This window comes from Falco naumanni, chromosome 4, assembly GCF_017639655.2.
Source record: "Falco naumanni isolate bFalNau1 chromosome 4, bFalNau1.pat, whole genome shotgun sequence".
In the NCBI taxonomy this organism is placed as follows: Eukaryota; Metazoa; Chordata; class Aves; order Falconiformes; family Falconidae; genus Falco; species Falco naumanni.
Window position 1 is genome coordinate 55,182,035 of NC_054057.1, and position 21,043 is coordinate 55,203,077.

Genomic DNA, 21,043 nt, shown 5'->3' on the forward strand with positions numbered 1-21,043 from the left:
GGCACTTCAATCCATACTCTACGTTTCAATAACACCGTCAGTTGTTTAACCTACAGACTTCACATATTTCCAGTTCTCAGGGAAAGCATTCAGAAGTTCATACAACAAAATATCTGAAACTTAAAATACTTGAAGTCAACATATGATTGAAACATTATGATCAGCTTCCTAATTCCCCCCCTTTTTGTCACAGTTTTCAAATAAAGTACTTATACTAATTATTACACAACACTGACTCACACAAGAAACATGCTAGAGCACAGCTGAAGGATGTGCCATATACTATTAACTCTTACACAAAATGAGCCTAACAAATGCATTTACTCATGCTGCTAAACACTGGTTTAAACAGCCGAGGCCTTTGTACTCACAGTATTTTCTACATTAACACAGTAGCTGCAACAACAGATGCATTCATCTCCATAACCTACCATATGTTTTGAAAAGAAAAATTAGATAAGAATCAAGACAATTTATCTACCCCCCACACTCTAACAAGGATTGAAATAGACTTAACCTCTGTAACATTTTTTAAGAAAAAATAAACAAATTAATTTCTGCACTTGAAATATACAAACCTACTTTTGCTCTTCAACAGCAAGCAACATAATGCAGCACTTCTCCAAAATGAATGGCACTAAAGAAAATTATTTTAGAGATACCTGTAACTGTAGTATTACCTAGCCAGACAGATGGAAGTGTTTAAGAAGTTGATGAACTTAACTGTCACAGAAAGGAATGATGGTATTTTTTTCAAACTTTTACCTTTTCCCTTCAGCTGGAAGTCTCTCCTTACTTCTCTGCTTCAGCAATCAACACACAGCTGCCACACTGCCAAACTCAGCCTGCCAGCTGCTCAGACCACAACCTTTTTACAGCACCTTCCAAGGTAACGTAACTAACATAAAAATGATCCTCCCTCTGTTCTTTTCACACCCACAGTTCCCTATTCTTTCTTGTTAGAATATCCAAAATCCCCATTTTTACTCTCTGCTCAGATACTTCTAATCTCATCCATCTGACCCATAGTTTGCCCTGTTCCACACACATGCCCTGTAACTACCACTAAAAATTTGGCTTTTCTAGCATTTACTATGAGAAAGCATGTTTTGCATAGACAACATTTCAAAATACTAATAATTCATCTTTATTTCTCTTGCCATGCTGTTTCAGGGCTTTCTTCCTCCTAAAACGTTTGAATCACACCTACTGTTATTTTACATCACTATGAAAATGATGAAGAGATTCACCCATTCTTATAAACAGCTACTCCACTGCAGCTTATCAGGAACTCTTTCCAGTTTTACTCCTATGCATAATGGAGTATTGACTTGCATCCTCTGAGGCAAAATGATCAGGTAGCAGAAGACAGGCAACCGGCCCTGAAATCTGCAGTCAGAATTTCTTAAACCAGAATACATGTCACTTAGCCTGCTGGCTTCCTCTTCTGAGGTTGAGAGATGGAAGTCTCATTAGAGCTGCAGTGTTATTTCTTGCCTTCGCTGCTGCAGAAAAGCCCCTAAAACTCTGCAGGAGCTTATCTTACTCAGAGATGAGGAAAAGCTTATGCAGAAGGCATGCAGTTCTTCAGAGACAGTTATAATGGGGGAGGCCAATTGCTTGTTAATCAAAAGCCTCTTATCTGGAACCACCTGGACGTTTATGCTGTTCTAAAATGAGGTCTAGGAATCCCAGCTGGACTATTTCACATATGCAGAGGTTGCCTACAGGGTAGCAGGGCAGAAACATACTGTCAGGGAGAGGTTGGTATCACCCTTTCCTGGGCATAGACTGCACTTGAATCAGCTTAAGCTAACCAGAGATGTCTGGGATCATTTTCCTATTAAGATGAGATCTATATAAAAGGAATTAAAATAAAAAAGTAGATGCTAGATCAGAAAGAGTTTGCGAATATTTAATGTCACTTACAGACTTTCTTTCTAAGAAAGAAGAGATTTAATCTCATGTTGAAATACATTTTCCAGAGAAAAAGGGGGGAAAAAACATATTGGGAGAGTGCTGATGCTGCTGCTCACCTGCATAATTACTGTACCGGCATTAAGAGATTTCAACATTCCTTCAAACAGAAAGCAATACTCAAAATACACTGGACCAAACAGATAAAGCACAGATTGTTTATAAGCAGCAACAAAGCCAGGTCATGAGATACCCTTTTTCTTTGGAAGAGTAGGGGCTGCACTTTTTATCTAGTTATACAATAAAGTTCTGTAAGGTCTACTGCCATTGCCCTGCAACTAATATTGAAAACAAGTCAGGATGCAGTTTGGGAAAGATGCTATACTAGGCAGCATTAGTGTATTAATTAGTCTCAACAGCAGTTTTAAGGCTGACACCTGTGAAGAAGCAAATGAAGGTGAAGGAGCTATCTGGAAAGGAAGCTTCTGAACGCAGTGTTTGCTTCCAGTGCCACACCACAGCAGAGAAGAATTTGACCTGCTAGGCCCCCTGCTACCAGCAGCACAGAGCTTTTGGTTGTTTGCTCAGCTCTGCTTTCATGCAAACAAGGGACTAGAGAACCTTTTCACCTTGCAAGTAACTTGGAGACAGTTAATTTGCTAAGAGTATTTTCTGTTGTAGTATTTCTTACAAGCTTTAACACACAAAAAAAGAAAAATACCACATGGCAATGAGAACTGACTAGAAGGGCTGGAGAACGTTGAACAAGACATATTTGCTAAGAGGAAAAGGGAGCCTCAAATGTTGCAAATTATATACAAAAAGCCACAGGAACAAAAAAAGGAGAAACGCTTTAAAAATAAATTTTGCAGTCATCAAGATAAGAAAGCTTTAATACGTCACAGAGTCAAGCAGTCCTCCAAAAAGCAACTACTGCCATCACCCTGCAAATGAATCAATGAAAGCAGCAGCGCCAGCAAAACTAACATGTAAAATCCTCACATTTGGGGCTGACAGTTGCATAGTTTCAGTGTACCTGCAGGCGGGCTGTTGCTGCTGCTCCTTCACATGCATTTAAAAACTAAAAAAAAATATTAACTACGTTGTCTTCCATCCTACGTAGCACAACCCACACCAGCCCCACGGTCTCATCTGCTGGTCAGATGAAAACTAACAGCCCTCACCACGCGGCTGGCTCACCCAGCCACCCCACCATGCGTAACCTGCCCGCTGTAACACGGTTCATATTAGCCAGAAGGGGAGAACCCCCGAGCCTGACCGCTGGCCGTCCCGTGGAGGGGCGGCAGGAAACGGGAATCGCTGCTCCCAGGACAGGCTCCCGCGGGTCCCTCAGGGTGGGCGGGAAAACGGCCACCGCCGGCCCCGTCCCTCACGCCGCCCCCGGGGCTGCCCCTCACGCCGCCGCCGGCCCCGTCCCTCACCGCCCCGCGGCTGCCCCTCACGACGACGCCGGCCCCGTCCCTCACGGCCCCGTCCCTCACGCCGCCCCCGGGGCTGCCCCTCACGCCGCCGGCGGCCCCGTCCCTCACCGCCCCGCGGCTGCCCCTCATGCCGCCGCCGGCCCCCTCCCTCACTCCCCCGACCCCGGAGCTACTCCTCACGCCACCACCGGTTCCCCCGCCGGGGATGTCTCCCCTCACACCGCCGCCACCGACCCTATCGCTCACCGACCCTATCGCTCACCGACCCGGCGCCACCACCCCCGCACTCACCGCGGTGGCGGCGGCATCCCCCCTCCGCCCGCCCCGTGCCCTCAGCGGCGGCGGCGGCGGCAGCGCGCACCGCTCGCGCGCGGCGCTGGCGCCACGTGACTGCTCCCTCCCCGGCCGACGCCGTCACGTGAGGGGGCCGGGGCGCGGCCGCCATGACAGGCGGGGCCGAGGGAGCCTGAGAAGATGGCGAGCTGTGAGGGGGGAGAGCGGTGGGGCATCTGCCTGCCCGCTTTCTGTTGAGCAGTACGCGGCAATGGAGCTACGGGGGGAATTCAGGGCTGGAGGGCTGTGGGCGTGCGGCCTTCAGTCCCCCTCCCCCCTCAGAGCTTCTGCGCATCTGCCTATCCCACCAGGCTTGCAAGTTCCCTTGCAGCTCGCAGGTGAAGACTAAAGGCCTTTCCAGGCCTTCAGGGAGGTATCTGCTCTGGCCTTTATGATTTTAAATGGCCTCTGGAAGTACTTGTTTGGGGGCTTTGAAGGGGAGAAATGAGGTGTGGATCAGGTGGATAGAGGATATCTGGGCCAACCAGCACTCTTTTCCTCACCGTAGTTTGAGCAGCTGTCTGGAATTTGGAGGACTGGTTTCTTCAGCAGGAAGGGGGAGATAGTTGAGGGAAAACAACCACAACTACCCTAAAATAACCTGAGCTTGGCAGTTAATGTGCATCTGTAGTGATGAGTTTACGTCCCCTAGAGAGGCATGTTGAATCCTCACATCTTTTCTACCCAGAGTAAGTGATCTAGCAGCTGACTTACTAGACAAAAGGGTGGTGAGGTAACTTCACCACTGATACAGCTTTGTGTGGGACCTGACTTGGCAGGTGTCCTTTTGGGACGGAGAGCTGAAACTGGAAGGCATGTTGGGTTTGTAAACCCTGGTGAGGTTTAAGAACAACAACAGAGAAGTGTCAGATTTGGTCAGCATAGACAGGACTAGGAACTTTTTTGTGAATACCTAGATACAGAACTAAGGATGCTGAGTGACACTTCGAAGATGGCAGATTTCAGGACTAGGAGCTTTTTTGTGAATACCCAGATACAGAACTTAAGCTGCTGAGTGGCACTTCGAAGATGGCAGATTTTATTTTAGTAAAGCAGAAATTAAACAGAGGTGACGCACCTGAGCCTGTTCTTTGGTGGATGTTGCCCCCGGTGTCCAGAGGTTATGACAAGGTGCTTTATAATAACACAAACAGAGCAGAATACAGAACTTGTCAAAAAGGTGTAGCTACAGCATTAAAGTACAGAGGACAAAAAGATAATAAATATATAATCAGAAGCTGCAGTGAGGGAAAAAGGAGTGACAGTCTGTGGAGGGGTTAGTAGACAGATGACAAGGAGGTAGCAGGGATCAAGATGAAAGTAACGTGCAGTTAAATGAGATAGCCACATAGTCAGCATCCCCATCAGCCAGCTTTTCATAATTCCTGTTTCAGCTACCATTTAGCATAATGGCTAACACGCAGCTTTGATCTCTCTGTCATAATAATTTAGCCTGAGGACTGGAGGTATGTGTTATAATCTTTTAGGTAAAAGCAACCTCAGCACATATTCTGTCTGCTTTCTGCAGAACCATTATCCTTGAAGTCCTTCTAATTTGGCCAGTTCTTGCCTAATTTGTAATTCCAGGTATTTAATCTACCCAAATACCTATTTTAGTTCTTATCAGAAAAGAGTTTCCCTGGTGCTTGGATTATCATTTTATTAACAGAATTAATAAATGCTACATTTTAGCGTCATTTACGGTAAGATCTTTGAGACATGTTTAATTTCTCAAAATCCCTGATAATGATATTCTGCTCAGCCCAACTGCTTAATATACCCTATGATAACTCATTAATGTTAACTAATTGACCCACTTCCTATGTGCTCACAGCAAGGGACAAGAACTCATATAAAAGTGCTGGCAGGAAGTCATAACCCAAAGTAATACCCTGTCAATATGATTTGTGGTCAAAATTTGGGATCTGTATGTACTCAAGCACTGAAATTTCGTTTATTAAATGTTTCTGTTGTTGACACATCTTGGACACAGAAACGACACAAGAGAAAGGGATACTGAGCTACAAAAAAAGATACTCTTTAAGTCCTGTCTCATTTCTAAAATTGAGTCTTCTACTTTGTGAAAAAGGAGGTGAATATCCCCAAACCCAAACAGAATTTATTATTTTTCTAAATCCAAATTGTTCAGAACAAATTTCTCCAGCTAATGTGTAGAGATTGTTAACCAGCTGTGATAGAGAAGACCGGAGGAAACTCTAGCTGTTCTTCCAATTCCTGGGATAAATTGCATTTGTTTCAGTGGTTTCCGTTTATAATAGTTTGCCTATGGGCTGTCCATGACTGAAGTGAGAGCCTGTACATCCCCTGGCACAGTTACTATGTGATTATGGTTTTGAATTGAGTAAATAAGCCCTTCTAAGTGCTGCATGGTTTATTTGGAGTATTTGAGGAAGCAGGACGTTTATGTGGTTGCTCTCGAACTCTTCCTTCCTACTGTTACTTTTGCTGCATATCACTTAACATGTTTTTCTGCCTGATTTCCAAAAGAAAGGTCAAATGACAACTGAAAATATGTGTATGGGTTTATCAGATCTGCTCTCCTTGCATACTTTCAAAATCTTGGGCCATATTCATCAAATTTGACAGTGGGTGGAGATCTCAAAGAGATTATATTCTAAATAGTTTTGCAAAAATAGGTGTCTGAATAGAAGAGAGAGACTGCTACTCACTACTGAGGAAAAGGCTGTAGAACAAGTTCATCCCACATACCCTTAATGTATTGCACATTAGGAGCACTCATGAAAGAATCCATGGAGCTGTTGTGGCTAGTCTATTGAAAACATCAGTTCTGTGCTTTGTAGTGGGTGAAAAGCAAAAAGGGTGTTAGGTACATTAGGATAGGAATAAAGAATGAAATGGGATACTGTTTATACTTGTAAAACCCAGAGTCCTTGTACATCTCGAACATTGTGTGGAATTCTACCTAAAGTACCAAGAAAGGTACAGAAAAAAGCAATGAGCTGATCGGTGGTATGGAATTGCTTCCTTAAAGGAAAAGAAGAAAAAAAAGAAAAAAAAAAGACACTTAAATACACTTGAGTGGTTTAACTTTGAAAAGGACTATGAAGGAATGTGATAATGGCATAAAAATCTCTTGTCGTAGAAAGTGAATTTTGTGTTTCTTACAGCACAAGATTTAGGTGTTCTGAGTGAAATTTTCAGGCAGTTAATTTAAAAGGAACAAAATAAAGTATGTTTTCTCCTGAGTTACAACCGTAAATTGCTGCAAGTGTATTTTAGAGGCCGAAAGTATAAATGTGCTCATAGGTGGATTAGAAATGGAAATGGAAAAAATGTCCATTGAGGCCTCTTAAACATAATGCTAATGCAGCTGCCAGCTCAGGAAATCTCCAAGTAAAGGGGTGGATTCAGCCAACAGATTAAGACACCTAAATTTGAGTTTCAGTGTGTAGGTGTCTCCATGTGAGCCAGATGTCTAAGCTCCCCTTATACTCAGTAGAGAACTAATGTGGGATTTAGTTACATAAATGCAGGCCTCACATGCCACTTTAGGCATCATGGAGTTTTCTACCTGGCCTCCTGCTCCAAGAAGAAGCAGGTCTCCTAAAAAGCCTGTCCTATCTGAAGTCTGACATGGAAGTCTGGTATCTCAGACCATCACAATTGTCAGTAAGCACGTATGGTTAGCAAGCTGAACCCTGCTCATAGTTGATACAGCAAGCTATTCAGACCACCTCAAGATATTTATATCAGTGTATTTTGAACACATTTAACTCTCAGCCTCACTAACTGTATTGAGTAGTTCTGTATTGACCGTAGGAGGAACTTACATTCAGATGAAAAACATCTGCATGGGGTCACTTCAGCCTAGATGTCAGAATTTATAGGTTTTGCCAGGCTGTGCCAGAGGGCATATTGCTTAGCTTTTCAGTGCTATTTCCTTAAGTTTCCTTAGCTAGTTAGACCACCGAGTTGATGCAGCTGGGATTGCTTTAAGGGATTGATTATGTATGAAAAACCTTAGGATACTCAGATTTATTGATAATGAGGATTTTGAGAAGGTTTAGATTCATGGTGCGTTGTATAATGGTGCACTGATGTGTAGTGACACTTTGAACACAGTTGCATGAGTCCTTAAGTCTGGAAGATACCCAGTGACCAAGAGTTCTGGGGCAACCACAGATGCTGCTGCTAAAGCCACCAAAATGACAAGTTCTTAAGCCATTAGATCCTGTAGCTGAAAGGGACATTTTTTTTCACGAAGCTAAATCAAAACTAGTTTGGTTGATGACAGGCTTTACACCCTTCTGTGAATCAGGCCAGTTAGATCTTGTTAGAGTAGCAGAACTTGCCTAAGAAGAATTTGGGCTAAGATTCAAGCCAAAGAAGTTAGATAACTAGAAAAGCCAGATGATAATGAGATGAGTTTTAGAAAGGTGAATCAGTTCTTTCCTCAATCTCTCACACTTCAAATTATTTACATTTTCTCACTGAAGACAGAACTTTTAGCACTAATGCTGTGCTCTTGGGCTGATGAGAGTTTTAACATAACAAGTCAGCAAGCTCTGACTTTGCTTTTTGGATATCTTAAAAATAAGCTGTGAAGGAGCATTTATGCTTTTAAAACTGTGTTAGTCACCAGTTGTGCTACTACAGCAGTGTTCCCGTTTGATACTTATTGTCAGAATGCTGTGACAGTACAATAAATAATAAAGACTCCCTCCTAGCATCACTGCTGTTAACAGAGCATCTATATCTCTCAAATGTCCTGCTCTTCAAAATGAGACAGAGACAAGAACAAACCTAATATGTAATGGGCAGGCCCTCTCCCTTTTCTTATATATGGGGCACAGATAAGATCTACCAACCAGCAAAGTACATTAACATTAACCCATATTAATGAAGCAAGAAAGAAGTTGTGGGGTGGAATGATCAGCTTATGTGATGTGGCCCTAAAATCTGCAGGAACAGAAAGAGGAAGCCACTTATATAAGTGACGGACAGTGGTTGGGAGATACCACAGATCTAAGGATCATGCATTGTTTTGTCTTAGAAGGCAATTGCAGCACTGAGCATGAAGAGAACAGTATTGTCATGCTCCATTCAGTTCCCTTCAGCTTCTTTCCTTCATTTTTCAGCCCTACCTGTGTTATTTTTCTGTACTTCTTAACACATCTCTTCTGATATTTTCAGTAGAGATTCTCCAGAAGTGTGGAAAAGTTATGTTTTATCTTTGAAGTGTTGCTAACAAAATTCCATCTGTTTTTGATGTTCAGAAGTTCTCACTTTTAAGATCTGGGAGCGAGATGCTACATTTTCTGTCATTTCTTTTTACTGAAATAAAACATTCCTTGGATTCTGTGGGGGGAGGTAATTGGCTAAACGTTCTGTCCAGTGTTGCTCAATTGTGCTCAGATCACTTCACGGGCTCGGGGTCTGGGCCAGCCTGGGCTAATTTCTTTTCCACTTTGGACTGTTTTACAAAGTTTTGAAAATGAAAACAATCTCATAAACCCCAGAAATCTCGTAATTGAATTGGCTTTTTCCCAATTAATTATATTAGAGCTCTACCAAGAGTTTCCTTCCATCATTGTTTCTACTCCCTGATAAGAGGAGGAAAAAAGTTTATTTGCAGAGGAGGTCAGTCTCATTATCTTCTTTTTACAGATGTGGAAGTTAAAGCACTGAAGGATGAAGTTGTTTGTTCCAGGTCATCCAACAGAGCAGTGGCAGACAAAAAATAGAACAGTCCTTCAGTGCTCATTCTGTTGCATCACTCTGTCTTCCTGTTTTGATGAAAACATTTGAAATGTGATTTTCATAGGTAAGTCTGTGAGAAAGATTCAGACTTCTAAAGCATGGAAACCAAAACCTTTAGTTATGTCACATAAACAGAGGTTAGATAGAGTTCAAGCTGAGACAAAGACTCTGAGCCTGAGTTGTGGCACTTCGGTCATACAGGTGTCTTTTTGGTAATTCTTTCTCATAGCAAGTATTATATTCCCAGTATCTTTCATAAAAATATATCTCAGCCTCTAGCCCCATGCCTATTGTGCAGCAGGATGCTAAGCCTCTTGGTTTTTTCATACATAATTTTCTGTATTCTCAAGAATGGGGGTTTCACGTCCCTGACAGTAAGAAAAGCATAAAAAGGAAGTATGGGTACAAACAAAGGATTATTTTCTAGTAATATTCATAGTTTCATTTTAGCTCTATTTTTCCTATTAGTTTTACAAAATTGTGCTGATTCATACCAACTGGGGGCAAATCTTCTCTGTAGCAACATCACTATCTGTTGTAATCACAGGGCTTGTACTCCTTCTTCTTCCACCCCCCTCTCCAATTTGTCCTTGTCTGCTCTTTCTGTAACGTATCCCAAAAAAAATTTCACAGCTTTACAATTTTGATGAACAACCAGATAACCATTTAGAGACTTCTGCTCTAAATCATTCTTCTTTTTCAGTATGCCTTACCCTTGCATTGCTTTTTCAAAGAACGTGTGAGATTCAGTGGTGGTTGTATTTCCTATATCATTATGCATATGTGGGAAACTGAAGAGAAATTTTGTTCTTATAGCTGAGAGGACAAGAATTCAGAAACACAACTATCTCTCAAGATGCTCCCTCCATAAATCTTGGTTTGTTGCTTGATGTTTTCATTTGTTATATACAGTATGTTGATAAAGTTCTTACCCCCACAACCTGTGTCTCTTTTTTATCTATGTAGATTAGAAGCACTTGTGAGCAAACAGAGTTTCTTGTTGGGCAGTTATGTATCACTACAAACAAGGACACCTGACCTCTTTTAGGATTCCTAAGCAAAGCCAAAGCAAAACAAAAAAATGCCAGTCAGCAACATACTCAGTGTTGCATTACTAACTCATGGTTTACCGTAGGCTATAAAAAGCGGTGTTTCTAAAATGGGAGTTCTGGAAGTGTCATAAACTTGATTTCAGTAAGTGATGAAAATAGATTAGAAAATAAGTATTCTAATTGGTCTATACAAAACCCAAGAGGTGTGCAGTTACTTTTAAATTTACTCTTTATTTTAACATGAAGAAGAAATCTATGTGATTAAAAAGCCTGAGATAGTTTTTGGGCCTATTAAAAAACCCTAATACAAATAACATAACCTTTATATTAATGATTTTAGTGAAGGATTAGTAGGCAATTAAATGAGTGACTGGAGGAAACCATTACTGCACTATCTGAAAATGTCAAGCTCTGAAAGAAGTATACTGTCTAAGAAAAGTGGTGAAAATGGAAAATACATAGTGCTAAAATCTGTCCTGGACAGACATTCTGTGCAAGAGGGTAGCACAACATTCTGTGCAAGTTGTGAGATGCCCCCTGGTGTTATAAATCTCAGCTGTTTTTTCTGTTGAGACATCGTATATGGTCAGAGCAGGATAAAAACCCCTAAGTACTGACAGAAGGTAAGAAAGTTTAAAAGGTAAATAGAAGCTACAGAAGGCTGCAAAGCTGCAGAAGAGAGATCGGTAGCAATGCCATTTAGGATCTAACTGCTATTTACAACAAGCAGAAATAGCTGTAAGCTTCTCAGTTTTATATAACGTTTTCAGTAGCATGAGGGTTACAGAGATCCAGGTGGAGAAGGTGTCAGCAGCATTTTGTAGAAGCTATAGATGGAAGGGAGGCTTGGAGGGGCTTTAGAGAGTCACAGAGAGACGAGCCTCCTTCTTCACCCAGATGTCTCTTCCACAACACTGTGAGGATTATGGAACTCCCAAATCTGCCCTTGCAGTCATGTATCTCAATTCCAGTCACTCCAAGCAACGATATACCGTGTCTTCTTCCTACAGCATTTTCTACTTATTTGGGACTGCTGCAAAGAGGAAAGAGAAGCAGGGAGGGGGACAGGAGAAAAGGAACTATTTCAGCAAAGGGGAAGGGAGGAATAGAAGATGCCAAACCAGAGAGGAAGGCCTTGGAGAGCAAGGCTTTCTGTTCCTATTACTGGAATCAAAAATCACTGCTCTGAATGACCAGTGCTCCAGTAGTAATGCCTGCCTCCTTTTCTTTCAGAGACACTAGTGGTTGTGCAGGTAGAAGGCAAGTATGGCCTGCGTACCTTGATGTTTCTTTGTAGCCCAGAACCGTGAGGACATCCCTGTGTCCCAAGTAGCAGTGCTCAGACTACTAGGACACACTCTTACAGGAGTCCTAGTTTTCAGGTAGAACTTTATGTAAAGTATTAATTCTTAGAGAGATGCTAATAAGTAGTAGTATCTTGAAATAGGCAAGAAGAGAAAAAATTGGAAATAAAATATTTTCAGGGTCTGAGATTAGGCTGGTTACCATGAGCAGGATTTAGAAGAATTAGAATTTTCTTGGAATAGTCTTGTCAAGAAAGAGAGAAGAGGAAAATTGTGATTACAATAGATAAACTAGAATTCTGTTAGTGCCTTTAAATCGGTATGGCTCTTCTCCAAACTTAAGTGGTGGTTCTAGATGCTAGCAAATGATTCTTTAGGGTTGGTTATCCAGGACTTTTCAGGAAATAAGGTCACATAAGCCATGAGGACCTAAAAATGTATAGACAAGAGCAGAATCACTAAGAGTTAGGGGGGAATTCCTACATTATAACGTAGCTATTTGTAACTGGATATTTAGTATTTGCAACTTTGTTTTGGAGGATCTTCAGTTGGCAAAACAAAAGATGTTTGCTGCTTCATTCAAGAAGATGATCTCAAAGGTCTTTTCCGACCTAAACAATTTTATGAGTCCATGATTCTATGATTATAAGCTATATTTATAACTGAATGAATATACATATGAATGAATTACATACATCTCTACCCCTTTTGTATGTTCCTGTGATGGACAAAAGAGTGTATAATTTTGTACCATTAATAGAAAATAACAATGGTTTTGTTAGGTACCTAATTTTAATGTCTACATATTTTTGAGATCTATTACTTACAGAAGTTTTGGTTGTTTTGTCGATTAGATAAGGGAGGACAGAGAAATGTTGAAATGGGGGCAAAATCCTTTTGAACAGATTGATGTTGGTTATAACATGATTTGAAGCACCTCATTATGTAAAAATTTGTTCTAAACCAAACAATCCTAGTGGTGTTTTTATAGCCTTTGTTGCCAGAAGAAATAAGGTAAAAAATTCAGCTTTCATTGTAATGAAAGCTTCCTGCCCTTGTGGTCAGAGGAATAAAGCCTTGAAGATCTGACACATACATAAAATTATGGCTCATCCTACAAGAGTCAGATTAAAATATAATTAAAAAAGGAGACAAAATGAAGTATCTTCTAGTGGTTTTTAATAAAACCATTCTTCTGATTTCACAGAATCCAGTTCCCATTTTTGTTAGTGCTCAGCCTGGTAATACTGAGCATAAGTCCCAAATATGTCTTCTGGCACTGTACCAATTTGAGTTAAACCACAATATATAACCCATTCTCCTAAATGCAAGCTTCTGCGGTACCATATTATGGAACCAAGTTATCTGAGACTGAAAGTAATACCAAATGTGATTGTAGGTTGGCTGGAACTTGTGGTGTCTCTCTCGTCTTGCCATGTTTCACCACTTGGAAAGTTCGAAATTATATTGTTTAATTATTTGTCTCCTTGGCTCAGCGTTCCCTCGTTAGTTTTCTGGTTTGGTGCAATTCTTTGTGTGTTCACTAGGTGGGTCCCCACAACAGTACACTTGGTAAGCAGTTTGTGGGTATGAACACATTTAGGTACATCTAGCTCCCAGTTTTATTACCACTTTCTTTGGCAGAAGTTAACTGCACCACATGTTTCGATGTGCAATTTAATGATTAAAAAAACTTACTAGAGTGTTGGGAAGTTGTCATAAAGGAACTGAACTTGGGAATTTTCCTAGGACTATTACCTACCTATTTCAAGTGGAGGTTAAAGCAAATGTGTTCTTCTTCTAGCCAGTCATGTACAGCCATATTAAGTTTTGCAGTTATTTTATTTTTCAAAGGGTGATGCAAAACTGGTTGGTTTGCAACATTACATGTATTCTTCCTTTCCAAAATCAAAAGTTAGTAATTTTTAATGCTTCGGAGCTTTCCATACAAGTCAAAAGAAAACAATAACAAAACAAAAAAAAAAACCCAAAATAATCTTGTTCCATGTGTTAGGTATTTACAGACTACAGAAGGAAATAAAGGCTTTTTAGCTAAAATCTTCAGAAAGTTTCTTTCCAAGTACAGGTGTCTTATATGTGTACTTATATTAAAAAAGATTTACCCCCTAAACCTGACCAAAATGAAATCCAAACACAACTGCAGTTCTCTCTATCCCATAATGTCCTATAGAGAAGATTAAGGAAAAGGAAGTCAGAGATTAGCAGTATTTTTAATGTCCTATTAGAAGGCCAGTCTAACCCAACAGTGGGTAGCATAGAAGCTAGACATATGTAGGCTCTTGAGCCCTTTGTGATGTTCTCCCTGCCTGAATATGTATATGATTCTTGCCTGGTACAACACTCATCTGTGACATCAACCTGGGAGAAAACTGCAAGTCAGGAACAGGGCAGCATTTCAGTCTGCTAATTTTTGTAGTTAGAACTATAGGTCTTTTAAAATTATGGTGCTCTGAATAAGGAGGCATGTAGCTTCTTTACTGTATCAGGTTGTGTCTTCTACCCTGCAAAGAAAGGATCAGTTAACCTGCAGGGAGCTCTATTCTATCACATCTAGGCTGTTTTGGACATTCAGGCTTGTATGCTTAAAGCTAGCTGTCTTAATAGTGTAGTCTGTAGCATTAATTTAATTTTAGAATGGTTAACTGTTACCTCTGAGGGGCTTATCTAAAGATATCTTTTCAATGGCCACTTCTCATATCTTGGCACCTACAAAAAGAAAATCAAAACAGCCAATTTCTGTTATTGTGAGGTTTGGTTTTATTTTTTCTTCTTTTGTTCCCCCTCTTATCCAGGCTCATTAAGTGAATCTATTTCTACTTATTTGACATGGTAAAACAATTCAAGTGGCAGTCTAACAAGAAGTGTAAATTGTGATTGATCTAAAGGGTTTGTTTCATGTGCTTAATGTTTAGAGGGAAAGAAAGGTTTAGAAAAATCTTGCGTTACATATTACAAAGATAAGCTGAAAATTAAAATTTTCTTGCTCAGTAAGCAACTGACATTAAGTAAAACTGATAATCATCAAATATATTTAAACTCAGAAAATCTTGGTCTGTCAAATAATTAATGCAAGACAAGAGAAAGGCTGTCACAGTACACAGAGACATGGTGGTACTTAATGTCAGAGATCTGGCTCAAAATTCATCTTCAAGAGTGGCTATAACATCTGATTCCCTGGTTTTAGCAAGTAGGTAGATAGATTTTTCTGTGTTTTATCCAAACGAGTTTTAATTATCTCCTTGTCTTCATTTTGACGGCAAGAATCCCATCTTGGGGAAAAAATAGCTTCTATATTGTTTTAGTTTACTTGTATCTCTAAGTGATGGTTATGAGTTCCAATAGTTATCTCTTCATTATCGAGGTAGTATCAGTTACAATCTTCATTCTTCAGCTCTGGGCCAAATGTACATTTAGGCTGAGTGCAAATGCTCTAAAAATCCAGGGAAACAAAGAATGGTGAGAAATTCCAATAAAATCTTGATTCACATTTGGAAAGTTCTTGTGTGTCTGAGCCTGGAGACTTGATTTGGGCAGGGGGATCTCATGCTTTCCTGGATTAGAGTCACCCTTCTGCATCCGTAGGCAATTACACAAAGTGTAGTGGGAGTGCTTGTCATTTCTACTTCCAGAGTTACAAAGCACGAAGCCAGACATACTGTATGAGGTTGGTCTGCTCACACTTGTCTGGCACCATCATTTCCTCTGGGAAAATGGCAAAAGCAAATAGCAACTTGCCTGTTTGCATGTAGGCGTGATCCTCCTGAGAACATATAATTTGGCACCATGTGCAAGTGAAGTTCAAACATCCTCAAGCTATGAGTTGTTGACAACATCTCTCGGAATAGACATAAACTACATAAAGCAGTTTTGGTGCTGCCTTATCTCAACATTACCTTCAAAACCTGTAGTGGTTCCTGAGTCACTGGGTCACCCTGGTTGGGGAAATAGGCTTACGGCAAAGGGTGTTAACCTCTTAACCTTTGCATCAGCCCCCTTGTCTAGAGGCCAAGGGTAACCACACTTAGCAGCCTCATCAGGCCTCTGGGAGATGCAAAACACACTTCAGTTTCTGTGTGCATTGATGAATGCTTGTGTACTGCTGCCCCACAGTGGCTGTGTGTTTACAAAGGGTATAATCCTCACAATAAAGACAGTGGTGAACGTTTCAAATAGCACTTTCTCAGTCAGATCAATTAGCTGTACAAAATGGACATTGCATTTAGAATGGTTCCCTGTTTACTACCGAGAATTTGAATGCAATTAAGCATAGCTGGTGGTGTCATATCTATACTGCTAGTGACGAACCTGGCCCTTCTTTATAGGAGGTAGTATAGAAGTGCCAAGTATCACTACTGTAATGAAACCAGAGGGAGGTAAATACACCATATAAATATTCCAAGGCCTCTTGAGACTGAGAGTCAGCAAGCAAACCTTGGCTACAACACAGACAATTTGAGAGTTGTTAATAAAGAGGATTAAAATGGTAGGCATCCTCTGGGCTATAGCAGGATTTAACAAATGCCTGCAAATGCGATGTTCAATAGAACTCCAAGGTAAAGCTCCACTGTAACTTGGAGTCTGCACAGAGGAAAAAGAGAAAGCAGTCCAGGATCATGTTACTCATCTGATTGCAAAGGGCTCTGTTTTCAGCGCTGCCCCCCAGGGCTTTACCTGATCTCTCCAAATAGATGTCTGCCCTTCCCACCCTGCAATCATTCATACATAAACAACTCTAAATACTTTTTTGACTGTTCTGCCAGTTTCAGCTCTTCTTGCTTATTCAGTGCCTGCTTTTCTGCCAAAACAACAAACTGAGCTCGTGTGGGTTGTGGTTGGGGGCAGAGGCAGGCAACAGCGGTTTGCTAATTTCCTTTGTTTTTCACGTTTTGCTTTGGCCTTTCCTTGGGTAAAATCCAAGGGATGGGTCATTGCTGGTTCCATCATGATGCAGAAGGAACAGACATCACTTTTCAAACAATGACAGCTTTATGAAGCTCAACAATCTCAGCCAAAGTCTTGATGCTATCATCAGACATGTCTTTCTTCCCAGTCCCTGCAGGTGACTGCAGCTGGCAGCAGATCTTTTGACAGTCAGATTCTGTATGTTATCTCTGTTGGACCAAGCCTTTAAATAATTGGACAGGAAGATCTGGGAAACAGATATGCTATTTCAAGGCATAAATAACATCGTGCTGAGTGCTGCAGAAAGCCTTTATTTAATTTAGTTCTATTTGGTTCAAATGTGGTCATCTGTTTTGGCTTCCAACCAGGATTTCTGTAGATGTATGCTCAGTTTCTTCTTAGACCACCAACCGTCAGATACAAATCACTCTCACTGTGCCTCCATTCCTCAGCTCTTCAGTGATGTTCTTGACTTACAGGAAAGGGAGATAAGGATTGATGGGAAGTAAGTTTATGAGATTTTCTGATTTTCTAGTAATACAGTTCCATATAAATAATAGAAACACAGGACTGAAATGGCAAGAGTAGTCGCTACTAACAGCAGAGAAATGTGCAGAGTGTTGCTGGTACACTGCCATCAGATCACATCATATAACAGTGAAATCAATCCCTGTGAAGAAAGCCAGACCCCAGACCATGCAAAGTAAAAACTATTTAAGCTGTCAGAGTTAAAAGTATAACTTAAGTTTTGGATACTCTGGCAAAGTCACCATCACCATGATGGTGACTTAAACTCGATACAAGGAAGAAGATTTTCACAAGGGTGGTGAAACACTGGAACAGTTTGCCCAGAGAGATGGTAGATGCCCCATCCCTGAAACATTCAAGGTCAGCTTGCACAGGGCTCTGAGCCACCTGATCTAGTTGAAGATGTCCCTGCTTATCACAAGTGGGGTTCAACTAGATGACTTTTAAAGGTCCCTTCTAACCCAAACCATTCTGTGATTCTGTGGTTTAAAGAAATTTAAATCTTCAATTTGCTTATTGCCACTTGTGATGATTACTCAGAGCTTCATTTTAGGTCACAGAGTATTTTTGGTGGTGATCAACTTCACATTTTAATCTGCAGGTATTAGCCCAAGGCTATTTCTTGGCTTCCAGCACACCGAAAGTATTTAGCTAAACAAAACCAAAAAATGAACCTTGACAAACTACATGCACATTCCCGTTTGCCTTTTTCTTATTCCCCCACTGTTTTTCAAAAAGCGGCAATTTCAGCTACATTGCCTTTTCGGAATGAAATCTGGGAGGTGATTTCATTTTTGCTGTATAAAGAGGAACAGCACAATCCTAGCAGTGACAGCATCCTGCCAGCTAGTGCTGCCACCAGCATATTGGCAATAGCCATTGGTCTGAGGACTAGCAGTTCCCTAACAGCTATGGATCAGAGACAGCAAAGAAGCATCAGATGGTTTGACCTTTATGGCATTTTAGGATATTTGCTTGCTTCCCAGAAGTCTGGGAGGTTCTGGATTCCTTGGCATTTCATTGAGCCAGGGAGATAGATTAACTGAAGGACTGTTACTGTTTTGTCTTGGGTGAGGCCTTCTGGGCAGCCAGCTGTTTTATTTTGTGTATTGCACAAAAGTTTCCTTTAAATCTGTGTGTTCTAGGCATGAGGGATTGGAAGTGAGACGGTAAGCTGCAGGATATTTTTTTCCTTTACACAACAGTCTTCACTAGCCAACATTGTTGGCAAAAGCAGGCCTTAGAGTAATGGTAATACACATTGCCCTGTCACACAGTTTAAGCCAGAAGTGTCCAGTCCAATATGGTGCTTGGTTTTAAAATTATGTAGCTGCTTGACTCTAGCTGATACAGGTTGCTTTTGGAGCACTAAAATGCTGAACAGTTCTGAAAGTCAGGATCTAAAGGTCTAATGTTATAGCTGGACTACAGCTACCACACTTTTGTACACAGTGAGCTCCACTGACTTCAGTGGGTTTCTCTATAGACAAAAGTGTTCATCTGGAATTAAATGCTTCTCTGTTTGCAGATGCAGATCACTGGGGTCCTACACACTGTCCAGGACACAGCCTGAGCAAAACCAGGAGAAACTTTAAGGTCAGTGATATTTGTGTAAACCACACAATATTTCTTAGATCATCCTTTTATAATGAAATAATATTGTAACAGTTCTCACTCTCTTCCACATTTGAAAGCAGAAAAATTACTGTGTGCTTTCTGCAGTATATCCCTTCCTGCCAAAGCTGACTCAAAACAGAAGGAAAAGACAGCTTTGCTTTTCCAGCTATGGCTTTTTAAAACATTTTTGTCTGATTCTGTTAGGCTCCCAGAGAATGTTTCATGGATATGTAGCATATTATGGTATTACTGCAGTGTATCTGTGTTAAACCTTTTATCATTCTACAGCCCTTTGAAACAGGGAAAATGTGTAAGTCCTGGGTTACAAATGAGAAAACAGTAGCACAGAACTTAACTCCCCTAAGATTTCTCTTGGGCAAAATTCCCACATGGGAGGAGTTTGTTGCCTTCTTTGTTCTTGCCTCAGAACACTAATGTCCATGATGGTGAATGAACAATGTGGGATCAGGTCCATGCTGGGGACAGGGCATAAGGAGATATAACCTAACCTGCTGTAGCTCCCACTTACTTCAATAAAAAACTGTGAGCACACACTACTCTCAAAAGGCAGGTCTTAAATGATTTGGCAGTAGACATCCTCTAACTGCTTGTAAGAAAACTGCCAGTTCTTTTGCTAGTTCGATTTCTTCCTGACTGGAAGATGGAGAATGTGGTACAATAGCAGCTATATCACCCAATTCAAGGTACCAAGGAAGGCATTTGTGTCTGTATTGACCTGCATTTGCTTTCTTATGCAAACAATAATGAACAAAAAATATAAATGATAAGCATATTAATAAGTTAATTATTAACTTACTTAACAATGTTGGCCTTCAGATTGCCATTAGGAGGCATTTAAGGTAATACAGAGGTCTCAGAATTCTTATTCCAGGTTCCTTGCACACCTGTCTGTACTGATGGAATTCTTGAAGTTTTCCTCACAGCTGTTGAGATAGAAACTGTGCTCTTTAATAGCATGTAGGCATGCTTTGTGTGGCCAGGTTAAGGTTCATACTGCTAAAAGAAACTTCGGTATCTCAGGTTTCCAGGTTTATATATAGATTTTTTCTGATGCAACAAAATGAAAAACAAACCCATAAAGCACGTGAACCCATCCCAAACTGCAGATGAACATTCTTTAAACCCCAAGACACTATAAACAGAAAAGTCTTTGCTGCATTCAGGCTTCTGTCCTAGATTTACCCAGACAGTTTCAAACTCTTTTTGGTTTCCCTGTCGAGTTTCTGGACCTAATTAGATCCATCTGCACCTCACTAATGTATTACATGAGACATATAACAGAGAATCTCATCAGCGTAAGTTGAGATGTAATTTAGATTGCTAGCTTAAAAAATACCATTGTAGTGGTGACCCTAAATCCCCAACCCCTCCATTACTTTGCTGCTTGCCAAGGAGACTTGGACTAAAACTCGCTTAAGCAAGTGTTGGTTTTTACCCCAGAAACTTCTGCTGTCTCCCTGTTGCTCAGACCATGCAGCTCAGTGGTAGATCTCCCTTGTGATTTGTGGGAGTTCCACAAGTGATGTATGGTAAGTATTCCAGGAGCTTACCACCACCCAGTAATAGACTTGTGATAGTGAAAGGAGTGCTGTGTTCGTATGTCAGATGTGTAGAATCTGCTTTACCACTAGAGATTTAGCGATAAATGAATACTTAAGAACACAAGATTTTCAATAATGGAAAAAATTACAAAAAGATACAAGATGGGTCACTAAGATTATGTTTGGCAATAAAGCCCTTTCATAGCACCTCCAACACCTCATCCAGAAAGAGGCTAATGGACTGATTAGTTTCTGCTGTCTATATCAGACTTGGTTCACCTAGAAAACTTTGGAGCTACATCTTTCATGTTCTGGTGATAAATGGGTTACTCAGTCTCCTGGAACAGCTGTTCCAGCCTAAAGCACGCTGTCTTGTCACTTACTGGTAACACTTCCCCTTCTTATCTCTCATGATAGGACACTCAGAGTCAAGTTAATGAAGGAGACAGGTCATTTCTGTACACTAGTCTCTTCAAAGTGCCTAATTAATTTTTCTGTTGTACACTTTGATTAGAACACATTCCTGGCTTCAGTTTTGAATTACTTTTGGTTTGTGTGTGTGTTCCTTTACAGGTCCTGACAGACAGGGTGCTAAATTTTGCAAATCATAATTTATAAATTTA

At 40.7% G+C, this 21,043-nt stretch overlaps 1 protein-coding gene across 1 annotated transcript in view; it reads right to left on the reverse strand.

Annotated features, from left to right (window-relative positions):
- The window catches only part of GALNT11 (polypeptide N-acetylgalactosaminyltransferase 11), a 56,640-nt gene extending 52,876 nt beyond the window's left edge, over positions 1-3,764 (reverse strand). The window contains exon 1 of the mRNA XM_040593324.1: positions 3,651-3,764. The gene's annotated coding sequence lies outside the window, so the exon portion shown is untranslated. The remainder of the gene's footprint in view (positions 1-3,650) is intronic.
- Between the last annotated feature and the right edge of the window lie 17,279 nt (positions 3,765-21,043).